General features: G+C 39.3%; 1 protein-coding gene and 1 non-coding gene across 2 annotated transcripts in view; one reads left to right on the forward strand and one right to left on the reverse strand.

Annotated features, from left to right (window-relative positions):
* Cntnap2 (contactin associated protein 2) overlaps positions 1-21,556 on the reverse strand; it is a 2,252,040-nt gene that overhangs the window by 840,787 nt on the left and 1,389,697 nt on the right. The gene's annotated exons all lie outside the window — the stretch shown is intronic.
* LOC115031415 (small nucleolar RNA SNORA17) lies at positions 2,075-2,206 on the forward strand. Its single transcript, XR_003837053.1, has one exon. It is a non-coding gene; the product is annotated as a small nucleolar RNA SNORA17 (small nucleolar RNA).

Raw genomic sequence — 21,556 nt, forward strand, 5'->3', positions numbered from 1 at the left:
TTTTCATTAGACTGGTATAATACTGAGTTAGAGGGAGCAATCCTGACAGTATTTTAGAAAAAGAGGGAGTTTGTTGTGTGTGTGTTATATGCATGTGTGTTGTATGCATGTGGGTGTTGTATGCATATGTGTGTAGGTGTGTGTTGTGTGTTTTATGCATGTGTGTGTGTGTATGCCTGCAAGTGAAGAAGAGGACCATGTCAAGTGTTTCCTCAATCATTTCTACATAAAACAAATGCTTTTGTAGTATGGATCTATTTAAACAGCCAAGATCGGACAACTTTTTTTCTTTCATCACTTAATTGCAATGAACTCACAAGAAAAAACGTCACTCTGCTAGATTAAGAAAGCCACTCAAAGAAATACTTGCCCATTCCCAAACTCTATAATCTGAGTGATCTATTGAGAATGACCTTTCTGAAGCAATGGAGCTTCGCTCATCATAAATTACTTTTTTATTTATTTATCTACCACAAATAGAAAAAATAAATCTATGACAGGATTGAAGCCAGAAATCCAATTAGCATTATATCATCTCCCAAAACTCTGTGCCCCATGTGTCTGTATTTTGTTCTTCCTTGTCACCTAGCATTACCTTCCCACAATCATTTTCTTCTAAATGTTATACTTTATCCACACATAGTGCTGTTCACATACGTATGTGAATACGTTACAGCCCAGGAGCCACTTATGAATGAGAAGGTATGTTTTTCCTTTTCCTTTTCTCTTTGAGATTTTGTGACCTTGGTTAATATTATACACTCAAATTCCACCCATTTTCCTGAAAATTTTATTCTTCAGATACAGCTTTTTCCATATGAATCACATATACATTATCTTAACTTACTTTTTGAGACAGGGTCTCTTACTGAACCTGAAGCTCACAGTTTTTATAGGCTTAGCCACCTAGCAAGTTTCCAAGATCTGCCCATGTGTACACCCAGTGGATTTGCTAAAGTATATAGCCATCCCCATCTTTTACATGACTGCTGGAGATTTGACATCAGGCCCTCCTCCTTTCATAGCACAGTGTCTTAGCTGCTGAGATATCTTCCTAGTATTCCCAGTCTTGTCCCAAACCTATGTTCTGCCTATAGGAACAAAGTAGAAAAATGATATTTTTATTAAAATAGTGAAAGACCTTTTACTAAAAGAAAAGAGTATCATTTCTGGTTGGGATTTTGACATCAGTTTGGAGTTCCAGTGTGAAGCTCATCATTCAAAATCATCCTCATTTTGCAACCTATCACTTGCATTCTGGTAACTCAATTGTTGGCTATTTCCAAAGTGACCTCCAGTCCATCAAGCCATAACCCTTCTTGAAAGCTGTTTGCTCTTAACAGAATATGCATCATCCTGGTCTTGTGAACAAATGCTCTTTCACACTTTCCTTTCTTGGAAATGATACATTTCCTTTACTGCGATTGAAATGTTCTGTATAGTGTGGAGCGAGGTGAGAGAATGATTATCATTGTGTTTTGGAAGCTGGGAGTCTCATAGAAGAAAAAGCAGAGTTGGTTATAAGCTACATAAAATTAAATTAACTAAAACTCCTTCTCTATTTGAATTTTAATTGAAAACATCAGCAAGAACCCAAGACAATATCTTTGTTTTGAAATATTGACCCATGCTTGAACTTAGTATAGTGAATAAAATGCTCCAGAACAAGATGCTATGCCCTGTACCAAATACCTCCATTAAATACTATTTGCTATTAGGAGAAGAAATTGGTGTCTGTGAAGAAATGACTGATTCCTGAGATAGAAATGAACATGTTGAAAGGAGAGCCAGGGACAACCCATCATTCCAAAAACAAATATGCCATTGGCTACTGAGGCAATTCAAATGATAGTGTAAGAAGCTAGTTATGGTGTACATGCCTGTAACCCTAGAGATGTGGAAATCAGAGACATAAAGATAACTGGGACCCAGCTGGGAAGATATCCTATCTCAAGACAGTAAGAAAGAAAGTAATAGGTCAGAACAGCCAGTGTTCTCTGGTCTTCATATACACAACAGAACAGTAACACCCCACACACCCCACACACACACACACTTTCAAAAAAATGGTTAATCTGCACCTGGAGGCTTTGCAGGTATGACTGCTGTTTTACATGTGTGTTAATAAGTGGCAGAGAGGAGGCATTCTATGTCTACACTCAGTTTTCTAAGCGATAAATATCTGAAAGATTAGTAGCCTAATCATTAGTAGTCTAGTGACAGAAAAGAGTAAGCAGAGATGAACACCAGTATGTACCAGGGAGCCCAGACTGGGAGCTGTCCTAAGAAGACCACCAGTTCCAGGTTGGGGAGCAAGCCAGAGACTAGAAGAACTACACCTGGAACTTTGGACATTAGGCAGGAGTGAGCCCTCAATAGACTACCCTTTCAAGGGATCACTTGGCTGGTCCAGGTGAGAAACAAGCCAAACCCACCACCAGACCAGCATCATGGGGCCCAGAGAGTGAGTTAGTCTGAGATGGTCACCAGTTTGGTGCTGTGCAGGTGTGGGAGGTACATCATACCTGAGAATATCCCTGCCTGGTGCCATAATGCACAAGTGTAGCATAGTACTCTTGAGAGCACTCCTCAGATGACCCTAGACAGTCAGAGGCCATAGGTAACACAAAGAGGAGTGAGTAAATGATGGAGAAATGGAAGATAAACAGTAACAGAAGAATGTGGGTACAATGAAGAGTGGAAGAACTAGAGACTGGAGAACATTGAGGAACAGCTTGATGTGAGTAGTTGGTGATGCCATCTGGGACCATGGTGGAGTCCTGGGCATTGCAAGTGATCTGGCTCTGGAACCATGAGGGCAGGAGAGCTGACCCTGCCCCTGGACAGCTCCAGTATTCAGTAGAGCGCCCCCCCTCCCCCAACATTGTGGGACTTGCAGGTAAGCCACCAAGAATACAAATGTGGGAGAGCTGGCCCTACCACTCATTTCCAATGCAGTGGCATTTACAAGGAAGAGATATCCTCCTCCTCCTTCATTCCTCATCACTTGTGGCAGGTGGAAGATATGGAGATATGGCCCTGGAGTTAAGAGAGCAGATTAACTGGTCCTGTGGAGAGCCTTTTGGAGTGCCACTTGGCAGGAATCTGACATTGGCCAAGGACAAGGAAATGGGCTTCAGGCAGGAACCTGACATTAGGGCATGATAAGGGAGTAAGTTTTGGCAAGAATCTAACTTTAGGCTATAATAGGGAAGTAGGTTAAGGCAGGAATTTTAATCTTAGGGTGAAACAAAGGAAGTAGGCTTCAGGAAAGATTTTGGGCTTGGACAAGGAAGTGGGCTCAAGTAGTTTGGTCATTTTGACAAGCCCTTAGAAACAATTGTCATGGGAGTAATCACAAGACTTTGCTTACTGCCTTTCTAGCTCCTTATTGTACTGCTCACTTTAATACTTGCATGTAATTAAAATGATATAAAAGCAGATTGGAAAAATTAAATTTGCCTTCAGTCTCAGAATTGACTGGAGTCATGTTACAATGTTGTCTAACTGTCTTTTTTCTTTTTAATCCTCTCTCCTGCACTGGAGAACCTGTTGACTCACTGAGCGGGCTTGGTCATGCCCCTCATGAGCTGCAGCACTTGGGAGAGCTGGCTCTGAACCTCACCTGGGCAGCATAGTAGAGCTGATCCTGCTGGTGAGGATGGGATGGGAAGATGGGGGAGGGCAGGTAAGCCAACCCAGAGAGTATCTGTGTAGAAGAGCCACCCCTGCCTCTTTTGGGTGGTGGCATGGACCAGAGAGAAATTTCATACTCCCCTTCCTTGCCTCTTGCCATCTATAGCAGGTAGGAGAGCCTGCCCTGGAGTCATGATAGTGGGGGAGCTGGCAATGTCCTGCGCCAGCTCCAGCTGCTCTTGGAAGACCAGACCCTGCACGTTACCTGGAAAGCAGGGTAGAGTTGGTCCTGGTTTTAGGAATTGCTAGTGGGCCAGCCTGGAGGGCATGCAAGCAGGAGGGCTGGAGGGCTAACCAGCTCAAGTAGTTCTTGGGCCTAGATCCAGGGCTTTGAATTGTACCGCCCCAACATCTACGCCAAAGATGAACTGCTATAATGCATGAAGGAGCCTGTCTTATAGATGAAAAACTAGAGGATGTCTATGACACAGAGGATATCCTTGGGAAGTCCTAGTGAGGTTTCAGAGCAGTAGGAGCCAGAAAATTCATAGCAGACCAAGGAGTCATTGCAATGAACATTTGTAAGCAAAGAAGTGTAGACAAAAAGGGTGTATAATGGGACACACTGTGACACACTACAGCTTCCACAAGTAGATTTTTTTTCTCTGTTGGGGGTGTTGCAAGGGTGGAGGATAGGTATGAGAGGAGGGCAAGATAATTGGGATTGGGGCACATGAAGTGAAATTCACAAAGAACAAATAAAAAGATTTTTAAAAATTTAAAAAAAAACAAAAAGAGTAGTTTTTAAGTTTGACGTAGGTAAAGGCATTTAGAATAATGATAGAAAAAAATTAAAACTTTAAGTAAAATCTATACATATTAAAACTGCAATTAAACTAGTATTGGATATCTTAGAGAAATTATTTATCCCTATTAAAAATAAAAATTTAACCCATAGCTTTAACACTACATAAAAACTCATTTCATTTGACTTAAAATATTAAGAAAAACATGGACCTAATGAGACAAAAAGGAATATTTCTATAATGTTTTAAACAAGGTACAAAATGAGGGCATTGTCATGGCAAAAAACACATACATATGAGTTTGCTAAAATTAAACTATCTTCTTCATTGATATATCAGAACTCATGTAAAAAGTTAAACCATGTATCAGAAGAGATATTTGTAAAATGTATATCTTACAAAGATCAGCACCCAGCTATAGTAAAACTATTTGCAAAATCTAATAGAAACAGAAATAATACAAAGGAAACAACCGGGATACACAGTTTCACAAGTGGGTCAGACAAGCGGGATACTGACATATGAGGATAAACACCTATGCTGTAACCAGGGAAATAAAAATTAAAGCTATAGAAATTTTACTTTGTGGTTGTCAGAATTCCAAGTCTAAATTGTTCGATCTTACCAAGTCAGAATGGCAAGGATCAATAAAACAAGTGACAAGACATACAGACATGGATTTTGGGAAAGGGGAATACTTAAGATTGTTGGTGGTAGTGCATACTGGTATAGCCATTATGAAAATCAGTGTGGAGGTTCCTCAAATGGCTGATAATACCTCTACAACAAGATCCGGTTATACCACTATGGGGCATATAGCCAAAGGATTCTGCAACTTACTGCAAAGATACTGGCTCATCTGTGTTTATTACTGATCTATTCATAATAGCCAGAAATTGTAAATATCGAAGATGTCCATAAAGTGATAAATGGACAATGCGCATGTGATACATTTTATATAGCAGAATAAGTGGAATTATGAAAATTTGCAGATTAAAGGATAGAGCTAGAAATGATCAGATTATCCAGACCCACAGGGCCAAATTTTTACATGTTTTCTCTCATATGTGGATGTTTCTTTGGTTAGATGAAGTGGAAATTTCTTTGGAGACTCAGTTGTGACATGTGATATTTGTCTGGAAACTGTCTCATGAGAGGATGTTGTTGCCTTAAGCAGACACATGGGAGGATGTTTTCTTAAGAACTGATATATGATGTTTGTCTGAAAGCACCCTTCAAAAAGGGCATGTCATGTTTTGCTAGAGTGAATATTTGAGAGAGCACATGGTGTTTGAGAAGGATATAAATATAACCCAATGGACAGCAGACAATGCTGGATGGTAGTGTTATACCTTTACCATCTTTTGTTGGTCAGTGTCTGCCATAACTTCACAGAAGAAACGCACCAAAAGCTTCTGGTGGTGTTCTTGCTGCTTCCGTGGACTCAGGATGATTGGTAGAGCCTCGCAACCTGCTGCTGCTGATTCATGAATGGTGTTTATGAGTGGACTGAGCTGCCACTGCTGATTTGTGTGAACTGATCTGCTGATATCCTGACAATACAGGTTGGGTTTGTTCCAAAGAAATATTTCTTTTTTTTTTTCAGTTAATTCTTTTCTTTTTCTTTTTTTTTTAATTGGATATTTTCTTCATTTACATTTCAAATGCTATCCCAAAAGTCCCCTATACTCTCCCCCCACCCTGCTCCCCTACCCACTCACGCCCACTTCTCAGCCCTGGCTTTCCCCTGTACTGGGGCATATAAAGTTTGCTAGACCAAGGGTCCTCTCTTCCCAATGATGGCCGACTAGGCCATCTTCTGCTACATATGCATCTAGAGACACAAGTTCTGGGGGTACAGATTAGTTCATATTGTTGTTCCACGTATAGGCCTGCAGACCGCTTCAGCTCTTGGGTTCTTTCTCTAGCTTCTACACTGGGGGCTCAGTGTTCCATCCAATAGATGACTGTGAGCATCCACTTCTGTATTTGCCAGGCACTGGCAAAGCCTCACAGGAGACAACTATATCAGGGTCCTTTCAGCAAAATCTTGCTGGCATATGCAATAGTGTCTGGGTTTGGTGGCTGATTATGGGATGGAACCCCCCCTCCCCCGGGTGGGGCAGTCTCTGGATGGTCCATCCTTTCGTCTTAGCTCTAAACTTTGTCTCTGCAACTCCTAAGCAGGTCCTTTGTTCTATTAACCTTTCCTTTTTACTACTTCTGGTGGGTGGTAGACTAGAAGGGATGCTAAAGCATTTAAGAATCCTTATTGGGCTGGAGAGATGGCTCAGTGGTTAAGAGCACTGACTGCTCTTCCAAAGGTCCTGAGTTCAAATCTCAACAACCACATGGTGACTCATAACCATCGGTAATGAGATCTGATGCCCTCTTCTGGTGCATCTGAGGATAGCTACAGTGTACTTAGATATAATAATACATAAGTCTTTAAAAAATAAAAAAATAAATAAAAGTAGGTTGTAGAAAATCCAAGCCTACAATTAGATGTGTGTATTCCATTTAGAATAACCATAGAGGTTAAATGGCTACTAAGGGACCAAAGTAGGAGGGGATCTTCCAAAGGAAGGGATACAGAATATAGTGTTATAAAGAAATATAAGTAAACTAGAACAGGTGGATTGCATGGGAAGGGCAGTGAGAAGGCAAGCTAGAGGAGTGGATATGAGGAAGGATAACTAACCTTAGAAGCCTTTTGAATTGGAATCCTACTGCTATAGAATCTTCCTAAAATACATACAGGAATAAAGAAAACTTAAATGGAGTCACAATGTAACTGGGAGGATAATAGCCATATTAGACACTGTTATGCCACAACATAAAACCTCTAGTGCTAGGAACAAGTTACATCTTGTTGAATTGCCCGCCATTGGTGTCCCATAATCGGTGTCCTATACTCTTTCCCCATACATCAAAGATTATTTCCAATGCTATTAGTTATCACCTACAATCTAATGGTAAGGCCCTGTTGCTGAAGACATCACATACATATAGCATAGGATATGGAGAAATTGAGCTGATTCCTAGCTAGGGGTTTTACCCATAGAGGTTAGTGTATACTGATAGGAGGTGCTAGACACACTGCTGGAGTAGAAAGTAACATCTACTCAACTTGTGAACTGTTGTAGTGATTTGACTGCAAGATATATCAACTTGTAGTATAGAGTCACTTTCTGATTGAATTTCTTTATTTCTTTATTTTGGTTTTTCGAGACAGGGTTTCTCTGTGTAGCCCTGGCTCTGTCCTGGAACTTACTTTGTAGACCAGGCTGGCCTCAAACTCAGAAATCCGTCTGCCTCTGCCTCCCAAGTGATGGGATTAAACGCATGTGCCACCACTACCTGGCTCTAATTGAATTTAAACCTTACACCATGGTATAGAACCCATACCTAATACTGATAATGAGGCCAAAAACTTAGGGCTAGGTAGGTCCTGGGCCCTATGGAAAACCCTACTACTGGTCTGCTAAATGATCCTAACACTATTATTACTCCTATTGACACATTGCTATATCCACAGTTAAGTGTATTTTTCAACCCTCATCAGAGAAATTTTCTGATTCAGATGGTAATTAAGTCTCCCAACAAGACAATGTGTAGAAAGGGAGAAACTTTTGAATACTCAGCTCTAAATTAGCTGTCCATATTAAACCCCTCTGCTCAAGGCTCAGGGATCTACATGGAAGTCAGGGTAGAAACACTATGAGATCCAGAGGTGGTGGGTGGGCCACATTAAGAAAAAAAAAACATTTTCAAGACTCAATAGGAAAGATATCTACCTGAACCTACAGTGACAGTACACACAAGCTGAAGTGAGAAAAATCTCAGCATAGAAGTAGCAAAGTGGGATTAACGTAACCAAGAAACTATATGCAAGTGATAGCCACTGGGAGAAGGAAATTGGTTTTCTTCAATGGAATGTATATCAGCTATGCTCCAGGACAAGCCCTATACTCAGGAGTAGTTGCTAAAAACTAATTGGACTCTGTGCTTTTTATATTTTCCTGTGTTCTATTTGTTTATTTCCGAGAGAGAGACTGAGAGACAAAGAGAATGAGAGACAGAGGCAGAGAGATTAAAAAAAAAGACAGAGACACAGAGATATATACAAAGAGAATATGAAGTTGGGTGAGTGGGAAACAGAAAATGATACTTTTAAAAAATTATAGTAATTCTTTAAAGATAGAAAATGGCCTCATCAGACTGCCCTGTAGCAAGTCTGTGGGACATTTTCTTATTATGGAAGGGCCCAGATTACTATGGGTAGCATGGTGCTTAGTCAGATGGTCTTAGGTTTTATAAGAAAGCAGGTTGCACCTGCCAATGGGAGCCAGTAAATAGATTTCTTCCATATCCTCTACTTCAGTTCCTGCCTTATACTTCTTTGGCTTCCATCAGTGAACTGTGTGTGACCTGTGATATATAAGCCAAATAATTCCTCCTTCCCAACTACCAATCTACAGTATGGCAGTATCTGGAATTATTAATGAACTATCTGAAACATCCAAACCATAACACTAGCAACTCCTTTGTAAAACAATTTGTTAGTAACTAAAAACTTTGAAGATGCACATATATTAAAAGAAAATTGTTTCTAATTATGGATGCCTGAAACACTACTGAACATTTATATAAGAAAATATATTGTAATTATTCTTTGGTATGGTAAGTTAAAAAGGAAAGCCTAAAAGTCTATTAAAAAGAATTTAAAAATAAAGTATTGAGAGTATACAATTGAATATGGCAATATATTTTAATATAGATTAACTAAGAATTTTTAATCAATGTAGGCTAATTTTGAAATCAAAAGACTGAAGATGAAATACAAATAAAAACATTAACATAGCTGTAGTATACAAATCTGTATATTTACAGTATAATGACATTGCAATAAAGTTTAAGAACATAGAGTGTCAGTAAGAAACTCTAAGAATTGGAAAGGTAGACAAGAATGAGTGATAAATTTTAATTTTACATTTCCTGTTATATTTCTTAGTTTTGGTTTTAACTCTGTTTCAGGAAATCTGAAGCTTTCTGATCTCTGACAACACCAGGCTTACATGTGGTACACATACATGCATGTTAAGAAAAGCATTCATACTCAAATTAAAAATAAGTTAATCTTTAAAAGAAAAACATAAAAAATCATGTATACCTGATTTTAGGTATATAAATATTTATGTATACAAACTTAATTAGCAAAAACTGGTCATTTACAGAACCTATGTGTAGTTTATTGGAAATTAACACAATTTCTCAGTTGTCACTTCCAGTTCTTTGAATAATTCACATTTATAAACTATTTTATTTTACACAATGCTGTAATAGATGGGCTTTAGTCATTTATAATTAGATTCATTTGAGAATATCACCAATCTTTCAGGTAGGTAAGTCCATCATAAAATAAGTCACAGGTAATAATTTTGTTTGGGATGATTTTCAATATTTATGAACCTGCTGTCTTCAATCATGATAAGCTTGTTGTCATTATTTTCACTTTCGTCCCCTAATATGCATTGTGTGAGCCCTGTAAGAGTTCCTGCATTTCCATGCTCTGAGATTCTATAATATAGTGGGCTCTAGATGTTTGAATAGGCCATAACCCAGCGATGTACATCACTCAGGTGGTGTGAGCAGCTTTAATCACGTGTGGAAAAAGGAGGTATGTAAAGCAGATGGGACTCTGTGGGAAGCAGCGAGGAAATGAGTTCCCAGTGCAGATAATGTTTCCGCAGGTGGTGGGAAATGGTGATGAGTTTTCAGCTCACAATTCCAGGCCAAAGATGGATGATGTATCAAATGCTGAGAACAAGCATAAATAACAGGAGCTCACTCTCATCCATCTGAAAAACAATTTGGACTTTATGTCTTCTTTTTTCTTTCTAGGATGCTGTTAGCTATTTGTTAATGATTTTGTTCCATTGGCAAGGCTGTAAAATTATTTCACACTACAGCTGGAGTTGTTGACTGCTCTTACATCAACACAAGCTAATCTTAATCTTCCTTTCTGTTTCCTCCATGGGTATACATGAGGTTCATGACTATTTGTTAGTCAAGAGTTCATCGATCACTTGTGTGATGGTGGATGGCTGTAATCCCAGCGGCAGAGAGGCTGGGGCAGGGGGAGCTTGAGTTTATAGCTGTCTGAACTATATGGTACAACCCTATTTCAATCCAAAAAAAGGGAGTTCAATGGCAACTATGAAGAGTTTTGTGTCTCACATGACAAGTGATATCCCTCTTTGTTGTATGTACTTTAGGACAATAACTAGTTCTTGATCTTAATTCAAACTTGGAGACTAAGGAAGTACCATTTCTAATCCTTGCCTATGGTTCCTATGGATCTTTAAATATTCTTCTCATTATTTACAAATATGTGAAGGTAAAGTATACAGATTTTGTTGAAAAAATTATTATTCCATTACCCCAAATATCAACTTCTCTACATTAAACCCTAGCTGTATTCCAAACTAAACTTTCAAGGTCGAGTGTCTTGTCTTGTTCTTCCCTCTATCTAGGACATCTTTCTCATCAGTGGGTCCCAATGCTTCCTCCCTCACCTCTGCAAAGTCCAGCCTCAGCTCATATTGTCAATTATGGCCATGTGCCCCATCCACCTGACACACTTAAATGTATCACCTGCTATGTCATTTACCATGTCACATTTAACCTACTAATTAGGCACATGATTACTACCCTCTGGGACGGCATATCGATACTTCATTATGGAGCATATTTTTTATTGCCTATGTCTTCTTCTATTCCATGGTTAGAATTTGGGTTTTGCTGTGTAAATTTAATTTACTCTTGCCATCTGGTATGTAGAATCATCGTGATAGTGTGCAGTTCAGTGAATACTGTGCCAACAGTAGGCCTTTTCTCTATTTAATAACCAGGAAAGCCCTCCATTATTATCAAAGAGTCCTGTGAAAGACTCATTTGAAGTATAGTTCGTAGAGTTTCAGATTTCCACAAGAGAACTCCATAATATTTAGTTTAAAAGAAACAAACAAACCCAATTAAACAAAACAAGCAGAATGCCTATATAAATGATACAATGAAAGTATTTTGAACTCCATAAATTGATAATAATTTGGATCCAGAGATGTCTGTGGTTTTCAATGCCTTACAATATTTATAAGACTTTGAACTGTAAGAATATATGAAAAAACAAAGCCAAACCATGTCTAAGATGCAATACCATCGGCATCACTATTTTCTTTTCTTAGTTGATAAAAGTATTTGGTACTCAGGTCCATTCTTCTTCTTTACAGTTAGGCCAAATTGCAAGTATCTGAGCTCTTGTTTCTTGCACAGAGCACTCTATTCATGTGCTACTATACAAGAAGATTGGTGTCGGCCAAAAAGTTATTGTGTGAAGTATAACAACAATGACAGTGTGTATTAAAAAAAAAAGAAAAACCTACATCTCAGAGGACTGCTAGAATAAGCCAAGCAATGGCATTTAGTGTATCACACACTCCAAACCACTATAACTTAGGCCAAGTTCTCGGTCATGTGTAAAGTATATATAAATGGTCACTTGATGGTGGAAGAGCTTTATTTTCATTTGGCAGTTCAGTCAATGAGCTGACTTGAGAGATTATACCTGTCCTTACTTCTATCTGTAAAGCTTTTGTTACAGTTGGGTACCCCTGCTGAGATTTCTAGGTGCTTGTATGCCAGAACAATAAATTGGACAGAGATAAGGTGATAGAGATGGAAGCAGAGACGGTTTATTAAGAAGGAGAGAAATCCCAAGGAAGGAGGTGGTCCAGAGATGGGAAAAAGGTTAGAAGCTCAATGGTTTTGAAGTTCTCAGAAAGAAAAATACACTCACACTGAACATTGTGTGAAGCTGGCTGACTGACTAGAACTTCAGTGATTGTGGAGAATAGGACCAGGGTCAAATTATCTTGGGTTCTTAGTCTTCTAATAGTTATGTATTACTAACTCTTCTTTGACTTTAGGTAAACATTTTTGGAAACACATCCCTAAGTTCCACACACCTAAAGGCCTAGACTACTAATTAGTCTGCCTATAGTCAAGGGTTTCCCTACTCTATTACAGATCATCTGCTTGGTATTTCCACCAATGGACTTGAAAGGCATCTTGATTTATGCTTTCCTTTGTCTGTCACTATAGAAAACTTCATGAAACTGTTACTGTAATACTGGAACACAGTATTTAGGGTCACCTGAGTCTGTGTTCCTGGACCATGCTTTCTAATATTTGGCTCCAGAAGGAACTCATATTTCCTTTTAAGTAAAATCTATTTTCTTTGGCTAGCCCTGGTTTCTCTCTCCCAACGATGCACAACACCCTCTAACTTTTTTTTTTCATCCCTGTGGGGCTAATCACTGTGGCAACACAAAGGATGAAGACTTTCAAGAGTTGGGTCACTCTCAGAGCACTTACTATTTTCTGTTTATGCTGTATTATAAGCCAGGTGTGTGTGTGTGTGTGTGTGTCTGTGTACATACGTGAGAGAGAGGTGGGGGGGACGGAGGTTGAGAGGGGATCCCAGCTTGTTTTCAGCCACTGCTTTCTTTCCCATGCCAATTTAATGTCTTTGTACATTAAGAGAATCTTCATCATATTCTTCTGCCTTGCTTTGTGTCTCAAAAGTCACAGAAATAAAGGTGCCTCCTTGGTGCTTTCTTTCACCTTGACTTTTTCTTTCTTTCTTCTTTTTATATTAGATATTTTCTTTATTTACATTTCAAATGTTATCCCCTTTCCTAGTTTCCCCTCCGAAAATCCCCTATCCCCTCCCCCATCTCCCAGCTCCCCAACCCACCCACTCCCATTCCTGGTCCTGGCATTTCCCTATACTGGGGCATAGAACCTTCACAGGACCTAGGGCCTCTCCTCCCATTGATGACCTACTAGGACATCCTCTGCTACAGATGCAGCTAGAGCCATGAGTCCCACCATGTGTCTTCTTTAGTTGGTGGTTTAGTCCCTGAGAACTCTGGGGATACTGGTTAGTTCATATTGTTATTCCTCCTATGGGGCTGTTACCCCTTCAGCTCCTTGGGTACTCACCTTGACCCTTAATCCCTGTCATTCCCAAGCATGGGAAGATGAGGCACATAAGAAAGGTAACAATAGTGTGTATCTCAGTGGCTTCCCTGTGAGAGATTGGAGCCCTCCTTCTCCCTCCAGCAGACTCTGTTAAAAATTTCTTGATGGGATAGATGACATTTTTCACCTTGGAAGAAAATCCCCAAATAATCAACTCCTCTAAGTATCTAATTTTCTCCATTAAGTCAGTTTCTATTCACTGGAGCAGCCTCCATTGTGAGGAACATTAGCAAGACAGGCTGACAGATTACATTCCTTAGTGAGGATAATTAGCTAGAAATAACTTTTTAGGGAAAGAAAATCCTTAAGATAGCAGGGTGAACATATTCAAGAGACTCAAACTGGTGTTATCACCTTAATTATAACAGAAGTACAAATGTATTAGGTGATTTTTCTCTCTCCCTTTATCTTTCCTTTACTTTTTTCACTTTTTCTTCTTCTTTTCCCCCAGTGAATTCTATACATCCACTAGAGTGACGTTTTCTCCTGTCCTGAAATTTTTCTTAGTCTCCTAGGTCTCTGAGTGCTTGGCTAGAAAATACAGCCCACCTCCAATTGCTCAATGTCAGATCAATGATGAACCTACCCCTAAACCTAAGCCTTACCCTAACTCTCCCATCTCCATATCATATTTTATTGGTAAAATATTTCATACAGCTGCCTCTATGGCTGATCCCTGGGGGGCAACAGTGGTGTCATTTTAATTGCTTACTCCTTGTTGCCTAATACTAACATTTCATAATGGAACTTGTTTTCAATAGATTCTGAATAAAAGGGGTGGTGTCAAAAACAAAGCAGCTGAAAGCACCCTGCTCAGCTGCCCAGTCACCTAAAACCCAGGTAAGACACATCCCAGGGTTTAATATACATGTGAAGCATCATGCCATTTCCCATCAATGCCAGCAAGTCTCTGACCTGGCAATTAAAAAAAAAAAAAGATGTATTGTTTGCCAAAAATGTTTTGAAGTAAACAAACTACCTCTTTATTTTTGCTCTGCCATTCCTGTTTTAGCATGCTTGCAACATTAATGAGAATCATTATTTATAAGTAGCAATTATTTCTGCACCCTGCATGCTCACCCATCACTCTTAGGTAAGAAAGTAAAGCTGGTATTTTTACTGTTTTCATTGTCAAAGAAAGCAATTTTTCAACAGTGCTAGGAAAACTTCCATAAAACTTGGAAATAGAGGCATGACTCTATCAATGGCCTCTAACTTAATTAACTAAAGCAATTAAATGACAATTAAATGAGTAGGCTTGCCTTTATCTAGTAGGCCGAGAGAGTTGTCAGTACCTTGGCTGGACTTGTTACTCATAGCCAAGGGAATGACAGGTGTAGGACAGTCACCATTCTTACGAAGGAGAGACCATAGAGTGTGAAAGGGAGAGAAGGAAGAAAGAAAGACAGAGGAAGGAAGAGAGAGTAGGAGTAAGGATTAATAAAACAAAAGATCATAAAACATAAAAATGATTAAAATAGGATTAACTTAATTAGCTAATTTAACCTCAAGCCAGGACACAGGGTAGAAAATAATTTAGTAGAGGTTAGAGGCTGTGGAGGTTACATAAAATATAAGCTGTGAATTTTGATTAATCAATTAAAATAGCAAGTGTTTAGTTTGCCCATGTGAAAAAATTGTGTCTTATTCATGGATGTTAGCTTAGAAATTTCAAATATTTGTGATTCATTTGGAGCATGCAGGGAGGTTAGGAATTGAATAGGAGACCAAGGGGAGATGGTGGCTTTTAAGGAAAAGGAGTATGATGGTAAAGTATGACAGAATGAATGAGGTTACTGGAGTTAGAGGCAACATTGGAGCAGGAGAGGGAAAGGCAGAGTGGATTTGGCCTGGCGAGCCCAAAACAGAGGCATGAAGCTAGAGGCTGGGCAGAAAAACCAGATCCTAGTGATGGGGCTATTAGTGATCTTTCCCAATTGAATGGAGGGAGGGAGTTTGCTTTAAGACTATAGCCCCTGGTAAGTCTATTAAAGTACAGTGGAAGATCACACATCCAAGAAGACTTGAGCAGCACACATTTGTCTCAATGTATAATAAAAAATCAAAAGGGCACCAAGTTGGTTGGGTAGGAAAAAGGAGTAGATTTGAAGAGAACTGGAAGAGGGAGTGAATATGATCAAGGCAGGTATGAAACTCTCAAGGAACTGATAACTTTTTTTTAAATGAAATGTTTTTATTTACATTTGTTTAACTTTTATTTTATTTTATTTATATTCCAAACGTTGCACCCTTTCCTGATACCCTCTCCAAGTGTTCTTTACCCCATTTCCTGCTCCTCTTTGCTTCTGAGAGGGTGCTCTCTCACTCACCTACCCACTCTCATCTTACCCCTCTATCATTCCTTTTCCTTGGGGCATCAAGTTTCCAGATTAAGGGCATCCTTTACTACTGAGGCCAGACAAGGCAGTCCTCTGCCGTATATGTACTAGTGGCTATGGACCAGCCCATGTATATTCTGTGGTTGGGAGCTCTGAGGGGTCTGGGTTAGTTAATACTGTTGTTCTTCCTATGTAGTTGCAATTCCCTTCATCTCCTTCAGCCCTTCCCCTAACTCTTCCATAGGGGTCCCTGACCTCACTCCAATGGTTGGCTGTAAGTATCTACCTCTGTCTCAGTCAGTTGCTGATAGAATCTCTCAGAGGATAGCCATGCTTGGTTCCCATCTGCAAGCATAACATGGCATTGGTAATAGTTCCTGGGCATGGGATGGATCTTAAGTTGGGACAGTTTCTGAATAGCCTTTCATTCAGTCTCTGTGGAGCATTAACTAATACAATATTTTCAAAAAGAAAAATGTGGTATTGGATAAAATATTCTCTATAACCACTTTCAACTATAGAAGCTGAAGACATCCTTCATTCACTAGATTTGCTTACTGTTGAGAACAGGCTGTAGCAGGCCCTATGCTACATCTTGTAAAACAGTGGCTTGTCAGGCTCTACTTTGCCCTGAGAGACTCCATTGAACAAGCAGCTTTGGCTACCTTTAAGGATGGTTGATGGTTGTGTACCTGGATGGATCATCTGTTTAGCACCTCCCACACAACACAGACTGATAAATGACTTATACCTGGGAGTAGCAGTGTATTGCTTTATGACTTTCTTCTGTTCCTGTAAAAACTTTATAAGACAATTATTATGTTGGCACATGGAATTGGGAGTACTCTAAAGACTAATTTCATGTTCCTGGGTCATACTCATTCATTTTTATTTGGTTCCAGAATAAACTATTTCTTATTTGAGGGTTGTGTTTCTAATATTTAACATTGTCACTATAAAACCTAGATATGAAGGGAAGTTTACCTAAACAACTATTTCAAGTACTTGAACAGAGAATGACATCAAGAACATCAAGAATTTGTCCTGAATAATGGTTATATGATTGGTCCTCAAATCCTACTAGCATCTCAAAGAGTTCAACATGATAATGTGAGTCTTCCAATGTAAAGTTGCTCTACCTTTGCTGACATATTAGTATCAAAGAGAAATCCAACAAAATAGTGATCAAACGCATGCATTGCTGTCCAGGGGAGAGTGATGAAAATAACTGTAGCAAACATAAGAGAGCAAGGACCTGGCTTCTTCCCTTAGTAAAGACTGAGATGACAGAGCAAAAGAGAGAAGAGACTGCCATGTTAAAAAAAATCGATGTGTACACTTTAGTCGAGAGCTAATCAAATAAATTATACATAAAGCAATTAAGAAATGATTGGAGGATGCAAGTAGGATCTAGACATTTAAGAACGTTTAAATTGTTTTTATCTATGAAAATGTCATTGAAGGTATACTTTATAATAAAAAAAATCATTCTTAAATGAGACATGGCAAATAAAATAGTGATGTTAGGGATTTTCAATTAATTCCAGGGTAGGTGAGAGAGAAGCAAACTTGGAATGAGTGTGACTTTGAATAGAAACTATTGAAAGTAGAATAACAAATCTAAGACCTTGGGTCAGGTTTTCTGATTTTTGACAAGAATAAATCTGCATTTCTAATACTAGTTTTTGTAGCTTATACCTGAGATTAAAGCACATTCATTTTAGTGAAATGAGTGAAAGTGAAATGAAGAAAGATGTGAAAACAGAAACAAAGAGAAAAAGGGAGGAGGGGGTTTAAAACATCCAGCAACACAGAACTATGTCCATGAAGTCTGATGCAGAAAGGCTGGGGGAAGGCAGACATCCTGGTCAGGCAGAAGGACAAAGTCCTTGCAAGAATCAGGCTTCTTCCCTGGACACAGCCCTTAGGTTCTGAGCACATTTAAATCACAGCTTTAAATAGATGCAGAAATCAAAGGAAGTATATAGAAAGTATATAGCATTCACTGGCAATGTTCATGAAGAAACTTTTATTGAAACTTAGCCATCTTGATTTCGGTGTGGACTGTCTTTAGCTGTTAGCTGCTAATTGCAAAGGCTGACTCAAGCGGGTAAAATCATGACCATTTGGCCCAAATGGCTGCTATTTGCTCTAGGGACCTTTGTAGGAAAAGTTTGCTAAACCTGGAACAAAAATGACAAGCAAAGTATTATAATTATTGTTTATAATAATAATAATTATCATTATTATTATTATAGCAGCACTCCTTGCTACACTGGAATCTTTAGGTCTGCTAGAGTGAACTGAGAGCTGAACATGAGCTGGGAAGAACTGATCAAGCTATGCAACAGCTCAGTGGAGGATGACAGGAAGATTTAGCACTCCACATCTAGGGCACGTTTCAATTTCCTGCATGGAGAAAGAATAATGATCTAAATATCTAAGTATATGACTCACATTTTCAGTTCCTGGTACAGGGAGACTTAAATTCTAAAATGCATCTGATCCACCATTATATTACAGTTGTTCTCAGATACTGAAACCCTGAAACATTATCAGGACAGTATTGAATATAAGTGCATCCAAGGTTCCTGACACAGAAGGCTGACTAACACTATTCCAAAAGTTGTCTCTGTATAGAACCTATGAATGAGACTTTACATAGAAATAGCTTTTCAATGATGTGATCAAGTGAAAATGAGATCATACATTAGTTAAGGGGAAGCCACAGTCTAACAATTAGTATGTTTCTGATTGGTTGAATGGCTGTGTGTGGGCACATGGAGGTCTATGGACAATTTGAAGTTTTCAGTTCTCTCTTTCTACCATGTTGACCACACGATTGAGTTAGGTTGCCAGAGCTGGCAGCAAGTGCCTACCCCTTGGTAACATCAATAATCTGAGTGTACTTGTAAGAAACAGTAACATGGTAGATGGGCAAGAATAAGGCTACATGATGATAAGACAGAAATTGGAATGCCACAGTTATATGTCAAGGAACAGCAAGGATTTAGCCACTAAATAGGGAAAGATAGGAAATATCCCCTAATATGGCCTTCAGACACAGCATGTTTCTGCATTGGGGGACACCCTGATCTTAGATTTTAGCTCCTAGAACTGCTGAGCACACATTTCCATGATTTTAGGTCCCCTATTTTGTGGTACCTAGCAGTCAACTTTATATACCATATAGATTAAACTCTGTTCTCTATTCTATATAAATTTTGAGTGTTGTACAAGAATTCCTATGATGCTGTCCCAGACCTGAGAATGGTTCATTTTAATCCATATAGAGTTAACTAACCTTAAGAAACAAAAACAAAAACAAAATAAACAAACAGACAAACTATCCAATTCTGTGCATAAGTTTGCAACGTGTGGACTGATAATCACAGCATAAGATGTCTCAGAGGTCCTGAGGTAATGTCTCAATGAGAAAAGTGCTTGCTGCACAGGCATGCAGACCTGAGTTCAGAGGCCCAGCACCCATGTAAAAGCAAGGCATGATGGCATGTACCTGTAACTGCAGCACTGGTAGCACAGAACAGCTAAGGGGGAGAGGACAATAACAGGCAGATCTCTAGGGTTGATGTCCAGCCAACTGAGCTAAAACAGCGGCCTATAGGTTAAGTGAGAGTTACTGCCTCAAAAAATGTAGGTGGAGAATAATAGATTTCTGAAATCAAATTTTGGCCTACACATACTCGCAGAATATGTAGGTAGAGCATACTCACAAATTTGCATGTGCTAGCATGCATGATACATGGGTACACAAACACACACACACACATACAGAGAGAGAGAGAGAGAGAGAGAGAGAGAGAGAGAGAGAGTGAGAGTGTCTCGGAGGCTTTTAATTTTAAACGGGGTACCAAAAGAGAAAAGGTATGGTTTATATACAGTGGTCCCCTGCAGGCACCAAGTACTTAGAAAAACATAATAGACACACAGGGGCTTGAAGGGCTATTAACGGTGCATTGGCTATGTTAAATACTGTAGATGTGCATAGAATCCCCTGCTTTCCCATTCTAGGTTCTAAGTGTCCCTTGCATTGCTTTTCACATTGCTTTTCACACCCACACAATCACTGAGGAGCCCACAATTATCCTGGTATTTGATCTCTTGGCTCTGAGAATGCACAGTTTGAAAGTTCATTTCCCAATGGAAGCATAGGATGCAGAAGGATGGAGCAGGAGATACTAGGGTTATAACAAGAGAAACCATCATCTGACCAGAGCTACAGGACAAGCATTGTTGAATTCCAGTGAAATCTGGATTTATTGTCCCAACTTATCTTCCAAATTCAAAAAATAAAAGGCATCTTCTTGAAATGTGAATCTGAACTCCCAATTTTTGTTGATAAGAGCCTTGGTTGCATCTTATGGATATAAATGAGGGGAAAACAGCTGAAGGTGGGAACTTTACCTGTATTGGGAAACATTTGGACAGAAGGTGGGATTATTTCAAATCTAACTCTTAATGTGATCATAAGTTCAGCATCTATTCAACAAACAAGCCTTGCTTGCTATGGGTGACCATGCAGGCATGGGGGTGAGGGGGTCTGTCAGTGGTCAATAAGGTGGCCTTGGCATTGATCTGCAGAGAATATAATACATATGAAAATGGAAAACTAAAGAAGGATTTAATGGATGCATGATCTTCATAAAGAACTCAGTTGGTAACTGAAGTCACAGAATGTTCTAGACTGAACATGACTCATTTAGAGCAAATGACATTTGAATTGTCCTAAAGGGCTAAAGAGCAAATAATCGAGGTTATGCTAGAGTGGGAGCCAGGGGCACAAGTGAGCCTGAAGGAACATGTGGTTCACAAGGATTCAGGGAAGAAACTGTGGGTGGATTTCACAAATAAACAAACAAAACCAGCAGTGTCTGGCTCAGTCTTGGTTCAGCATGAAGAGACATTCTCTACAAGATTTTAGGCCTAAGAAAATAAAAAAGTGTGCTAAGACGCATGTAACTAGAGACTTGAAGAAACATGATCTTAGTTAGTGTTAGGGTCATGACAGCATAGGTAAGGTAGATAAGTCTGATACATTTTTGATAATAAGGGGAAAGAGGTATAGACTCATACTGAGGAACAACTAGGCAGACCCATGTGGTCCACTGGGCTGTTGGAGCAATGGCACAGAGAGCTGCAGTCAGTGACAGGGAGATGAATGAGAGGAGCCGGGTGAATTGCTGGGGAGCAGATAAAGAGAAGAAACACAAACTTACGTCATTGAGAATCTTCAGGGAGACTGAGACAGTACTGTGAGGTTTTGCCCTTCCTCTACCTCAACTTGCCCCTCTCCCTCATGCTCAGCAGTCACAGCTTCTGAGAGGGTCTCAGGCTGGGCAAAGAGGCAGGAAGGTAAAAGCACAAGAGAACTTGGCAGTGAAAGTGCTGTGTACGCAAATGATCAAGTGCTGGCTGTAATTGGAAGAGCACTTTGAGAAATGAGATAAGGCCAAGAATTATTATGAAAAGCAAGATGAAGAACACTCTCGAGGACATCATTTGATGCCATCAAATACATTATTTCAAATGAGTCTGCATGTCAGTAGGGGATATTTCAAGCTACCTAACATTTCTAAATGTCCCTGTAAAAGTCCTGAAGCTTTTTTTGATGGCTAAGTATGGGTTACATTTTTTTTTAGTAGGGAAATA

The sequence above is a fragment of the Mus caroli genome, unplaced genomic scaffold (genome assembly GCF_978045245.1).
Source record: "Mus caroli unplaced genomic scaffold, Mus_caroli_1 scaffold_7, whole genome shotgun sequence".
NCBI classification, from domain to species: domain Eukaryota; kingdom Metazoa; phylum Chordata; class Mammalia; order Rodentia; family Muridae; genus Mus; species Mus caroli.